The 12,241-nt window shown below is 36.9% G+C and overlaps 1 protein-coding gene across 1 annotated transcript in view; it reads left to right on the forward strand.

The window, feature by feature from the left end:
- The window catches only part of LOC114196665 (N-heparan sulfate sulfotransferase 4), a 256,389-nt gene that overhangs the window by 141,918 nt on the left and 102,230 nt on the right, over positions 1-12,241 (forward strand). The gene's annotated exons all lie outside the window — the stretch shown is intronic.

Here is a 12,241-nt window from a genome sequence, read left to right on the forward strand (position 1 = left end):
TATTTACTACATAGCTCTTCAGAGTAAAAGTTTGTCAAACTGTGACCCACACACCTAATGATCCAAAGGAAAGTATATCAAATTGCAATCATAATGATGAACAGTATTCCATGAATCCGTAATTAATCTATCCATCAGTGATTATTGATAACCTCCTGTGTCCTTAGAAGGATGAAATTTGTAGAATATAAAATAAATTTCTGATAATTCTTACCTTTACGAATCTCCAAAAGGAGCATAAAATGTTGAGGAAAGGAAGAAGAACTTGATTTCGTGTCAGAGAAAGCTTTGAGTTGGGAATTAGGAGATGAGCCTGAGCTGCTCATGTGGGGCCAGAATATGCAGGAACTTTATACTCTAGGCCTCAGGGCCTCAGGGACCTAAACCCAACCATACTGATCACCTTTGCATGGAACTCTGTCTACCATTTGAAATACTAATTCTCCAAATTCTTCTATCATCTCCCAATGTTCCTCATTAATGTACTCTAATTCATTGCTCTTCTATAACCTTCTAGATCATTATTCTTGCCTTTTGTACGTAAGATTAGGAAGTGAACCACTTAGCAATAGGGCATGGGAATTCTCATTTCTGCATTTTCATTTCAAGGAATAGATGTCTTTCGTCCTTGGTTGTCACTTCTAAATGCATACTTAGTACCCATTTTTTACATTCTTCCTTACTGAGTGAACCCAAAGTTTGCTTGTGGAGCCATTTTTCACCTTTTATTTCAGGTAGGAGACTATTAACATATTTCTGGCCATTTAGACATAAGCCCAAGTTGTGGTATGAGGCTCCAGGAAAGCAGGTTAGATACAGCTGATGCTTGCCCTTCTACCCTTGGCCTTTGCTCCTTTGTTTTGCCTTGCATTTGGTCCTATTGGTTGGAACTAAGGTAGCATCTTAAAACTATGAAGGAAAGGCTGAGAGAATAAGAGACCTCACTTCTGGCATTCTTGAACCTCTGAGCCAACTGTTGTCTCCCAAACTCCCATTACTTAAGTAAGCTCTTTTCTTTTTTAAGCCAGAGGACTTAAAAAAGAGTTTTTTGTTTTCATTTTTGTCTTTCTGGTACAGAGTTTGAACCCATTCCCTACATAATGTTTTTACATTGCATTTTTCTTCAGCTGTTTTGACATTTGCCTACATTCAAATTGCCCCAATGTTTACAATTTGTAGACCACCCAAAGGAATATTTATATAGAATACCCTGAAGATAATGGCCCAAAACTTTTTAAGAAGTGTTGGTAGCAGATTTTACAGTTATTTATTAATCAAGACAGTAGTTTTGTGAGTAGATTCTTAGAATGGTCAATAATAGCATAATTAACTTTCACTGACAGATTTTAATTTAACTGCTTCACTGACCAAACTTGTTTTTAATTATTAAATGACTGTGAAATAATCAAGAGCCAAGATTTTCAAGAATTTCTTTTTTTTACTTAACTCCTGCTGTACCAAGTAAACTCTATTCAAGTTGCATAATCCATCAAAGGTGCTTGTTACCACATATTTTTCTTTTCTTTTTTCTCTTTTGCCTTTTTCAGCTTGAAAAATTCTTTCAGCTTGATAGTTTCTTTCGTACTTTATCTATAGTGGCTGAACATTTTCATCATTCCATGATTACCTCTTTATAGTTGACATTTCAGTCCCCTGCAGTCATATCTGCAGTAATTTGAGCAATATGGGAATATGAGAAATTGTTTCCAAGCATGTTGACAATGGAGAGGGGTAAAACTGACTGATAATACAGGAGAATTAGAGGGCTTGAAGTCAGGTTGTTTTGAGATGAGATTTTTATCAATGCTGTGATTTCCAAATATGGTACCTCTTTAATATGATGATAACAAAATGGAAATATAATATTTTGGTATGATTTCAATCTGAAACATGTTAACATATCTACAGAAAAGTATAATAATGTAATCATCTGTATAGGCAGTTACTTAAGTGATCGTAATTTAAGGGATTTTTTATTAATATATAGGTACCATTTATTAACATAACTTACTTTTTGTCTAATGAAATTTAACCTATTTTAAACGGAGTAAAGTTTCCCCAATATTGGAAACAATCACAGATATTAATATTTTAACTCTTAGAGAAGGCACAGGATGTCACAGAGGGATTTTAAAATGCAATAAGACCTTGTATTTTGGGGGTAGGGAAGGGAATTGACAACCTAAGGGATGGCACATGCCTATACCAAATGTTTAACACATTTTTCCATAAATGCATTAAGTTGACATTACAGGGGAAAAAAAATGACTCCTAAGAGAAATCTCAGCTGCACTCAAAAAGAGTATTAGAAGTATATTTCATTGCTCAGAGAAAGTAATAGTTTATGCAAATCTATATCTGCAAAGTAATGTGTTTAAATTACTGATTCCAACCCATCAGCTACATAATTGTGTAAGCACCCAATAGGTTTGGAAATGTGTTCAAAATCAGAAAATCAAGGGCATTCTAGCCAGCCTTAAAAAGGGCAAGTTGCCCTCTTCGACATTTCTACTTCACACACACACACACACACACACACACACACACACACATACCCTAGCCATCCCACCTAAAGTAGTGCTTTATTCCATGAACATAGGCAATCAGAGGATTAAATAATAATAATAAAATTTTAAAAGTAGCAAATGTATAATGTGTATAAATTCTTGAGGTACTAAGAATGGAGAGAAGATATGGCAAGATAAATTGAGTATATTATGTAGTTGAGATAAAATTACAAATGAAATAGTGTGAAGATAGTGTAATTTGTATTAATCAAAATTATTTTGAGTACCTTCTTTTCGCATGTGTCTGCTGACAGTAACTACAGAAATGGTGTCATAATGAGATGGATAGTACTATTCTTGTTTCCATCTGACTCTGAACACATCTAAGAGTCTTTAAGTTGTCATTTCTTTCAGTTTAAGGGCATTGTGAGAAGCTCTAAATACTTAATATCTGGTACTGTTTCTCTTGTTACTAAATTAAATCTAGAACTAAATCTTTCCATGTAGCAGAGGCAACAATGAAGGGAAAAAGGTACTGAGATGCAGTCTGGTGTTTCATGAGATATTCTCATACCACATCTCTGCCACACTTCACTCTTCTCAGGTTCTTGCTTTCCTCCTTATTCTGCTTATTTCAAGAGCCAATCAGCATAAACACTCCCTCGAATACACTCTGAACTCCTTTGCACTTCTTGGTTCATCATACTGCAAAGCCTCAGCCTTGTTTGGATCCAAATCTCCACCTAATCTATGCCTGTACCCCTGAAACAGTGTTTGGCTGGGGCCAACATTTGATTTTTCTCACTTTAAAGTCATGACCACAGACCTCAAGTAGACCCTCAAAACTTCCCAGAAGTTACCCTGCAAGTCCTCACTTTGTTCGTCATCTTATTCTCCTAGGCCACTGTTGCATTGTCTCTGCAAACTGCTTCACATTTCCCCCATCCTCATTCTCAGCTGATGATCTTATTTCACTGAAAAAAACAAAATCAATAAATTAGAAGGGAACTTCCAGGGGTGCCTGGGTAGCTCAGTTGGTTAAGCGTCTGCCTTTGGCTCAGGTCATGATCCCAGAGTTCTGGGATCAAGCCCCACATCAGGCTCCCTGCTCACTGGGGAGTCCGCTTGTCCCTCTTCCTCTGCGCCTCCCCCCTGCTCATGCACTCTTTCTCTCACTTGCGTTCTGTCTCTCTCTCCCTCAAAACAAGTAAAATCTTTTAAAAAGAGGGGGGTGACTTCCACGTGCTCCCATTACTACAACTAGCCCTTCAACATGATGATAACAAAATGAAAATATAATAATAGGTATGATTTAACGTAGTCACAGAAAAAATATATAATTATAATAATCTTTACAGACAATTACTCAGTGACCATTACTATTTAGTAAAAGCTTGTGGAATATATTGTTACCACTTATTAACATAAGCTGTGTTAATAATGACATAAATATAAATTGTGGACTGGCATCCCATGAGGGAAGCACACAATCTTGGCTTCTGCCTTAAAACGATGAATAAAAGAACTAAAAACACAAAGGCCAAATTCTCCACTTTTGCACTCAATCCCACCCCATTCCAACTGTTCAAGAGCATTATTCCAGCAATTCTCCCCTCTCTCCTAAATCATTTCCCTCTCTGTACAAACATACTGCCATTACTCCCATCTTTAGGTAATCTTGTGCTTAGGTTCGCTGCTCCCTCCAGCTACAGCACCATTTCTAGAATCTCCATTTTAGCAAAACTTCTTGAAATAGTTGTTAATACTCACTGTCTCCATTGTAGGTCCTCCCATTCTCTCCTAAATTCATTCTGATGTGCGTTCCCTTCACCTGTCTGTCTGAACTCTTATCCAGTTTGCCAGTGCATGTCCAATAGTAAAACCAATGGGCAATTCTTAGTTTCTCATTTAACTTCATCTATTAACAGCACTTGACATTCAGACTCTTTTATCAAACACTTCTTCAGTTGGCTCTCATTTTGTTGTGGATTCCCAGTATTGCTCCAGTCTCACTTGATACACTCTTTCTCAGTGTATTTCCTGGATTTCTTCTCTTCTCCCTGACTTTGTAATGTTAAATGCCCCAAAGATCTATCCTTAGACTTCTCTATTTATGCATTCATTCTGTTAATGATCTTAATGAGTCTTATGACTCTAAATAAAATTTATGTATTGATAATTCACCAAATTTAGATCTCCAGCTGAACTCTCTCCTCTGAATCCTAAACTTGTTTATTTGACTTCCTATCTGACATATCCAGTTGGATGTCTAATGTCAAACATAAGTCCTATCTTTCTCCCCAAAACCTGTTTTAACTTCCCAGTCTCACTTGATGGAAACCCTATCCTCCTAGTTGAGCATTTCTCTCATGTTTTCTAGTCAATCAATCATCCAATTCTGTGGCTCCACAATATATCCAGGACCTAAATGATCCACACCTATTCCTTCTCTGCAGTGATGTTGCATTACATAGCTTCCATGAAAGCATGATCAATGTGAAAAGTTGGAGTTGTTCAGTAAATAACTTGTAAGGTTATTTGCAGCAACCCTGACTCTTGACATCACCTCTTATGACTCTCCCCCTTTGCTAATTCTACTCCAAAAAACAATTGAATTCTTATTTGTCCTAAAAAATACCTGAGGAGCTTTAAACTCAGAGCAATGTATGTACTGTCACCTCCTCCCCCAAGTTATCTGTATGGCTTAATTCCTCACAACTTCAGATCTTGATTCAAAATATTAGCTGCTCTAGGAAGCCCTCCTGAATAACCTATTTAATATTGCAACCCATACCCCGTCAAACCTCCCCTTTTCTCTGCTTTATTTCTCTCTGTAGCTCTTAGCATCTTCTAATATATTGTACAACTTACCTACTTATTTTGTGTAATCTTGGTCTCATCCCATTAAAATATATGCTTCCTGATGGCAAAGATCTCTGCCTGTTTTGTTGATTGATATATTTTCAGCACCTAGAATGGTTTATATTACATCATGTATATAATAAATATGTATTGAATAAAGGAAATTAATGAACCAAAATGTATTGAACATTTTGATTATCAATGAAGTAAGAATTCTAACCACAAAAATTAACAATGCAAATGCCTAATCAACTACATTTCATACAGTGTGAATGAAGACTTAAGTTTTTCTGTTAGTTCCATTTAGGCAACAAAGTAGACCTTCAGCAGGATCAAGAATATTAAAGGGATGAGTCTCAATTGCTCAAAATGGCTCTACTTAGGATCGGAAAGTTCACACTAAAGAAGCAACACCATTGTTATGCTACTTATTTTCCAAAAGAAAAATCCATTTGTAACACAGAGCTCTCCAGAGATTTGTCACCATTTACTAGGCTTCAGTCCAAAAAGTGTCAGGATTGACCCAGCCAATTTCCAGGGTCACACAGTCATTGCTTTTATCACTTATGAAAACAGAAGACAATTTCAGTTCCCAAAACACAGTGGAAAATCAATAATCTTAGGGTCATTCTCAAAGTTGACAATATGATTCCAAGTCCTTATTAAAAGGAAAAATAGATAATGAGATCTATTTTCTTTAGCACTAGTGCTGCTCCCTAGAAGTCGTGTATATAGGAGTACAAATCAATACTTTAGGTTCAACAGGATATTGTTTAATGCATTATATTGTTACTGAAGAAAATGAAGTATATTCATATATGCAGTCATTATTTTACTTACTTTCCTTTTATATTCATTCATTAAATATCTATGATTAATTTATTTAATAACTTTTTTTTACTCATCACTTCCTTTAAAGATATTTATTAAATACCAACAATGTACCAGGCATGTTGCTAAGTGCTGGGGATATAAAACTATCCTAAATGTATTGTGGGCTGTTTTTACAAGCAATATCTCCTGAAATGCAAACATAAGGACATAATAATAGGAAAAATACCATTTGTGTGGTTCTTCATCATCCCTGTATTAAGACCTCCATCTATTCTTCAGGTTTCTGTCCAACTGTTTGTGGGAGATCTGGGGATCTCCTATATGGCCATGAGCCTATTTTTCTCCTTTTTGCCTCTGGCTCCCTATGATGTATCAGGTCTTCTAAAAAGAAGTATCTACAGTGACTGACCACAAAATGCAACACCAAAGTGTTGCTCATGTTCAACCTATGGGCCTCTCTACCTTTGCATGTGATGCCTACAGATCCCTTTGGCCATTTGTTAGTATGTGGTTATCATTTTGAAGGAATATTGCAATGTATGTTGGCACAGAGGCACTTGTGCTCATCCAGATTAATCCACTGGAGCAACGTTCCTTCAGTAGAATTTGTCCCCCTTCTTTATATTACCTACAATATATGGTTTCACCACATGTTGGCCTATGTTAAATACCTGTGGTATTTATTATTTAAGTAAACTGGTCTCATATTTATTTTCTCTGTACATTACCACTGGCTGATCAGTACATAAAATTAAACAGTCATACATATTACATTATTACATGAGAGTATCCAACTAGACAAATAGGTGTTTGCCATATATCAATGAGTTTCCTTGAAGAAATATTGAGCAGTGCTTTAGCAAACTCTTCCTCTGTTTTCCTAGAATTCAAACCACTGACATCTGTATGAATCCTTTAAACTTTTCATGCTTACTACAAAGGGGCAAAAACTACCTGTATCAGTCAGGATTCCGTGGTAGAGGCAGAAGCCACTTGGAGTTATTTGAAGCGGGGGGAGTTTCTTTTTTTATTATTATTATGTTATGTTAATCACCATACATTACATCATTAGTTTTTGATGTAAAGTTTCATGATTCATTGTTTGCTTATAACACCCAGTGCTCCATTCAGTACGTGCCCTCTTTAATACCCATCACCAGGCTAACCCATCCCCCCCTCCCCTTAGAACCCTCAGTTTGTTTCTCAGAGTCCATAGTCTCTCATGGTTCATCTCCCCCTCCAATTTCCCCCCTTCATTTTTCCCTTCCTACTATCTTCTCCTTTTTTCTTTAACATATAATGTATTATTTGTTTCAGAGGTACAGGTCTGTGATTCAACAGTCTTACACAATTCACAGCACTCACCATAGCACATACCCTCCCCAATGTCTATCACCCAGCCGCCCCATCCCTCCCACCCCCCACTGCTCCAGCAACTCTCAGTTTGTTTCCTGAGATTAAGAATTCCTCATGTCAGTGAGATCATATGATACATGTCTTTGTCTGATTGACTTATTTCACTCAGCATGATACCCTCCAGTTCCAACCACATCATTGCAAATGGCAAGATTTCATTCTTTTTGATGGCTGCATTATATTCCATTGTATATATATACCACTTCTTCTTTATCCATTCATCTGTCGATGGACATCTTGGCTCTTTCCATAGTTTGGCTATTGTGGACATTGCCGCTATAAACATCGGGGTGCACGTACCCCTTCGTATCAGTACGTTTGTATCTTCAGGGCAAATACCCAGTAGTGCAATTGCTGGGTCTTATGATAGAGCAATCTACACATTTAATGCAATCCCTATCAAAATATCATCCACTTTTTTCAAAGAAATGGAACAAATAATCCTAAAATTTGTATGGAACCAGAAAAGACCCCGCATAGCCAGAGGAATGTTGAAAAAGAAAAGCAAAGCTGGTGGCATCACAATTCCGGACTTCAAACTCTATTACAAAGCTGTCATTATCTAGACAGTATGGTACTGGCACAAAAACAGACACTTAGATCAATGGAACAGAATAGAGAGCCCAGAAATAGACCCTTAACTCTATGGTCAACTAATCTTCGACAAAGCAGGAGAGAATGTCCAATGGAAAAAAGACAGTCTCTTCAACAAATGGTGTTGGGAAAATTGGACAGCCACATGCAGAAGAATGAAACTGGACCATTTCCTTACACCACACACAAAAATAGACTCAAAATGGATGAAAGACCTCAATGTGAGACAGGAGTCCGTCAGAATCCTAAAGGAGAACACAGGCAGCAACCTCTTCGACCTCAGCCACAGCAACTTCTTCCAAGAAACATCACCAAAGGCAAGGGAAGCAAGGGCAAAAATGAACGATTGGGACTTCATCAAGATAAAACGCTTTTGCACGGCAAAGGAAACAGTCAATAAAACCAAAAGACAACAGACAGAATGGGAGAAGATATTTGCAAATGACATATCAGATAAAGGGCTAGTATCCAAAAGCTATAAAGAACTTATCAAACTCAACACCCAAAGAACAAATGATCCAATCAAGAAATGGGCAGAAGACATGAACAGACATTTTTCCAAAGACATCCAAATGGCCAACAGACATATGAAAAAGTGCTCAACATCTCTCGGCATCAGGGAAATCCAAATCAAAACCTCAATGAGATACCACCTCACACCAGTCAGAATGGCTAAAATTAACAAGTCAGGAAATGACAGATGTTGGCGGGGATGCGGAGAAAGGGGAACCCTCCTACACTGTTGGTGGGAATGCAAGCTGGTGCAGCCACTCTGGAAAACAGCAGGGAGGTTCCTCAAACAGTTGCAAATAGAGCAGGGGGAGTTTTTATTCAGCAATTTAAGCACCTCCAAAAACTTTAGAAGGGTTGATGGAACAGATTCTAGGCTGTATTTCTCAGGGGACTCACAGAGCCAGACAGAACTGCTTCCCTAGGAGGACGGTGGGGACACCACTTCAAAAACTGCCACTGGGGCTAGGGCAGAAGCAATAAGTTTCCATTGCCTCCTTGCAATGGGGCACCAAATACTGCTCCAGGAAACCTTCCTGTTTTCACAACCTCACGTGTCAACAACCGGGGCCAGGAGCTGCCACGCTTTAGCATTTGCACACCTACTGCCTTCTGAAATATGTCCTGAGTACTTCTAATTGGCCGAATTGTGTTTGCGTAAAAGAACGATAGCTGCAGAGAAGTTTGGGAAATGTAGAATTTTGCTTTATAATCTCTCCAAGTAAAAACCAGTCCAAGTGGATAGGAGTTCCAGTTCAGAAATACATACTGAAGTCAATTCTCTTTGTAAAGTGCTTCCAATCATTAACTGGGGTTGAGTTGGGCGGGGATCACAGTAGCAGCAACTTAGTAGAAAAGCAGATGAAAAGCCTATAAATTTAGAAGACTTGGTTATAATTTTAGCTCTGACATTTAGGAATGTGAGCAAGTCATTTGCCTTCCCTGTGCCTCAGTTTCCACATTTGATAATAATATCCGGGCCACCTCACAGGGTAATTATGAGGATCCCATTAGACATAAATGTGAAAACACTTCATGAATATTAGATACTCAGCAACTGAAAGCAGATACGATCAATAGGAATGATTAAACAAAAATAAAATGAGATCATTTCAGTTACTATTAGATGTGTAGTGTTAAATGCCTTTTATTTTATTTTAGGTCTTGAAAAAATGGCAACCCTATTTATATATAGTCTCTAAATTACCACATTATCTCATTTCCTAGTCAACTGCATAGTTGTAACTGGGAAGATTTAATCAAGTTAAACTAAATATTTGTGGTGTCATACCATAATATCACAGAAATCTTGGGTCCTATAAGGGACGTTGTTTTAATAAATAATAAATGCCATGTTGGAGTTAGTTTATTCTGTCACTTTATGTCTATTCTTATAGTTTCAAATGCTTCCTTTATTTACGTTAGCAAGTCTTTTAAACTTTGTAATTTTTGTGATCTTGTATAGGTATAATGTTTAGTTCACTTTTTAGTTCATCAAATTTCTGTGAAGGGTGTTTTAAGCTCTGGACAGTAAAGAATGAAGGTTTCTAGTTCAGCAAGCTTTTTGATAACAGAAAAAGAGTTTCTAGGGAATTACTTTTCATTTTGTGTTATCATTTAGATTGAAAAAGCATAAACTCATAATTATCTAGTGTGATTTACTATTTTGATTGAGCTCTGGTTGTCAGTGTGATAAGATGACCTTATGAGCAGTATAACATTGAGCCCCCAGAAATCAATAAATATAATAAAATCCTTTTACTGCCCCTTCCTTCCTACTCACTAAATCAATTGCTTTTTACCTTCTGGTTTTTCATGAAAGTTCTACAATTCATTTTACTACCTGTCAAAATTGAAATGTCTTTTTTTTTCCTGAGGATATACAGTTGTTTGATATTTCAATTTTCTTCATGATTTTATTTTTCATCCCTTTGTTTCTAGGACATTTACATACTTATCTTCATGTTCTAAGTCCCAAATTTGGAATAACATATTATACAGGGATAGAAAATGAGGACCAGAACAGTGATCAGTATAGATTATTAGGATTCATACACTGTTATTTTGCAAATCATGGAACAAGATGATTACAAAACTCCATATGAATCACGAAAAAGTGATGAGAGTATAACCGATTGTTTTTCCCTTCTTGCAAATCAGGAGTACTTCTCTAAACATCAGTCACATGAGTTCTATTTACCACATAGAAGGCTTTGAACACCCTCAACCCTATATTTCTCCCATGAGGAAGTTCATCTGTGTCTCATACCCAATGCATCCACACTGGCTACCTGATGATATCGCTCCTCAGAACGCTTTGTGGTGATGATTCACTGGGCAATATGGAACTAAGCTAAGAAAACTAAGGCTTTTCCCAGTACATGTCCCCCAGTGATGTGTCAAAATAACAATAGCTGCCTGCCCCTCTGGCAGCTTCCAAGTAGTTTCATTACGGAACTTTCCCAACCTTGCCTTGTATTGAAAATATAAGCTGGGAAAAGTATTTTTCTTCTGCACACACCAAGAAATGAATTTTCCCCAGTGCCTAGCAAAAGACTCCAGCTCATTTTATAGCATTGATTTCATAATACAGTCTTTCTACAGAGTCATTTATTGTAATAGATGTTAGAAAACACATCGTCTTGGTGAAAGAGAGCTAAATTTGGCTAAACGATGAGAGTCATTCCATGAAAGGAAAAATATGGAGCCTTACAAAATATTTAGGGCCCATCTTCTGAGCTGAGTGTGGCATGTGACTTAAGAACTGTAGATATTTGATCCATTCACCATTTGCTTGTTATGCCAGACTGAATTCTTTTCCTATGCTATGTGCCATATAATGGAAAATATAAATGGCACTTTTGTGTTCTGTTTATTGATTCAATCAACTTTCATATAATACTGTACACTATCATTTATAACCTCATTGATGAGATTCAATCCTAGAAGGAGTCTTATAAAGCAGATAAGCATTTAAACGGAGAAATATAAAAAAGGAGAAATTAGAAAACTGCAGATCTGTATCATGTACCTTGCAATATAATATCATTCTTCAACATTTTTTCCATTTTCTTATTTTAAATTTGTTTTCCTTTAGACTCAACTGTTTATCCAAGGCAAGCATCTCATAGTAAAGTGTATGTTTCATAATAAGTAAATTGAATTGCTATGAACCAAAACCAAGGGAAAAATATTAATTTTGCTTTTCCTTTACCCTCTGTATCCAAAACATCACTGGGTGTCATATGACATTTGTCCCCTGGCTTTTAATTGGACCACCAATAATCAGTCTAGTCTGGGTACCCGTGTTCCCTCTACTCTGCACCATTGCAGTAACTTCTAATGCACAGCCTTACTTAATTCATTTCCTCCCCACTTTTAGTTCATCTTAACGTGTTGTCACTAGGTCCTTCTTCCAAAAACATAGAGCAGATCATGTCCCTCCATGCTCAGAGAGCTTCCTTATCTACACTATTAAAGTGGAATTCATCCCAAATCCCTTAGTTAACAGTAAAAGC

Source organism: Eumetopias jubatus, unplaced genomic scaffold, assembly GCF_037043125.1.
Source record: "Eumetopias jubatus isolate StellerSeaLion01/CBP00866 unplaced genomic scaffold, mEumJub1_p1.0 scaffold_2, whole genome shotgun sequence".
In the NCBI taxonomy this organism is placed as follows: Eukaryota; Metazoa; Chordata; class Mammalia; order Carnivora; family Otariidae; genus Eumetopias; species Eumetopias jubatus.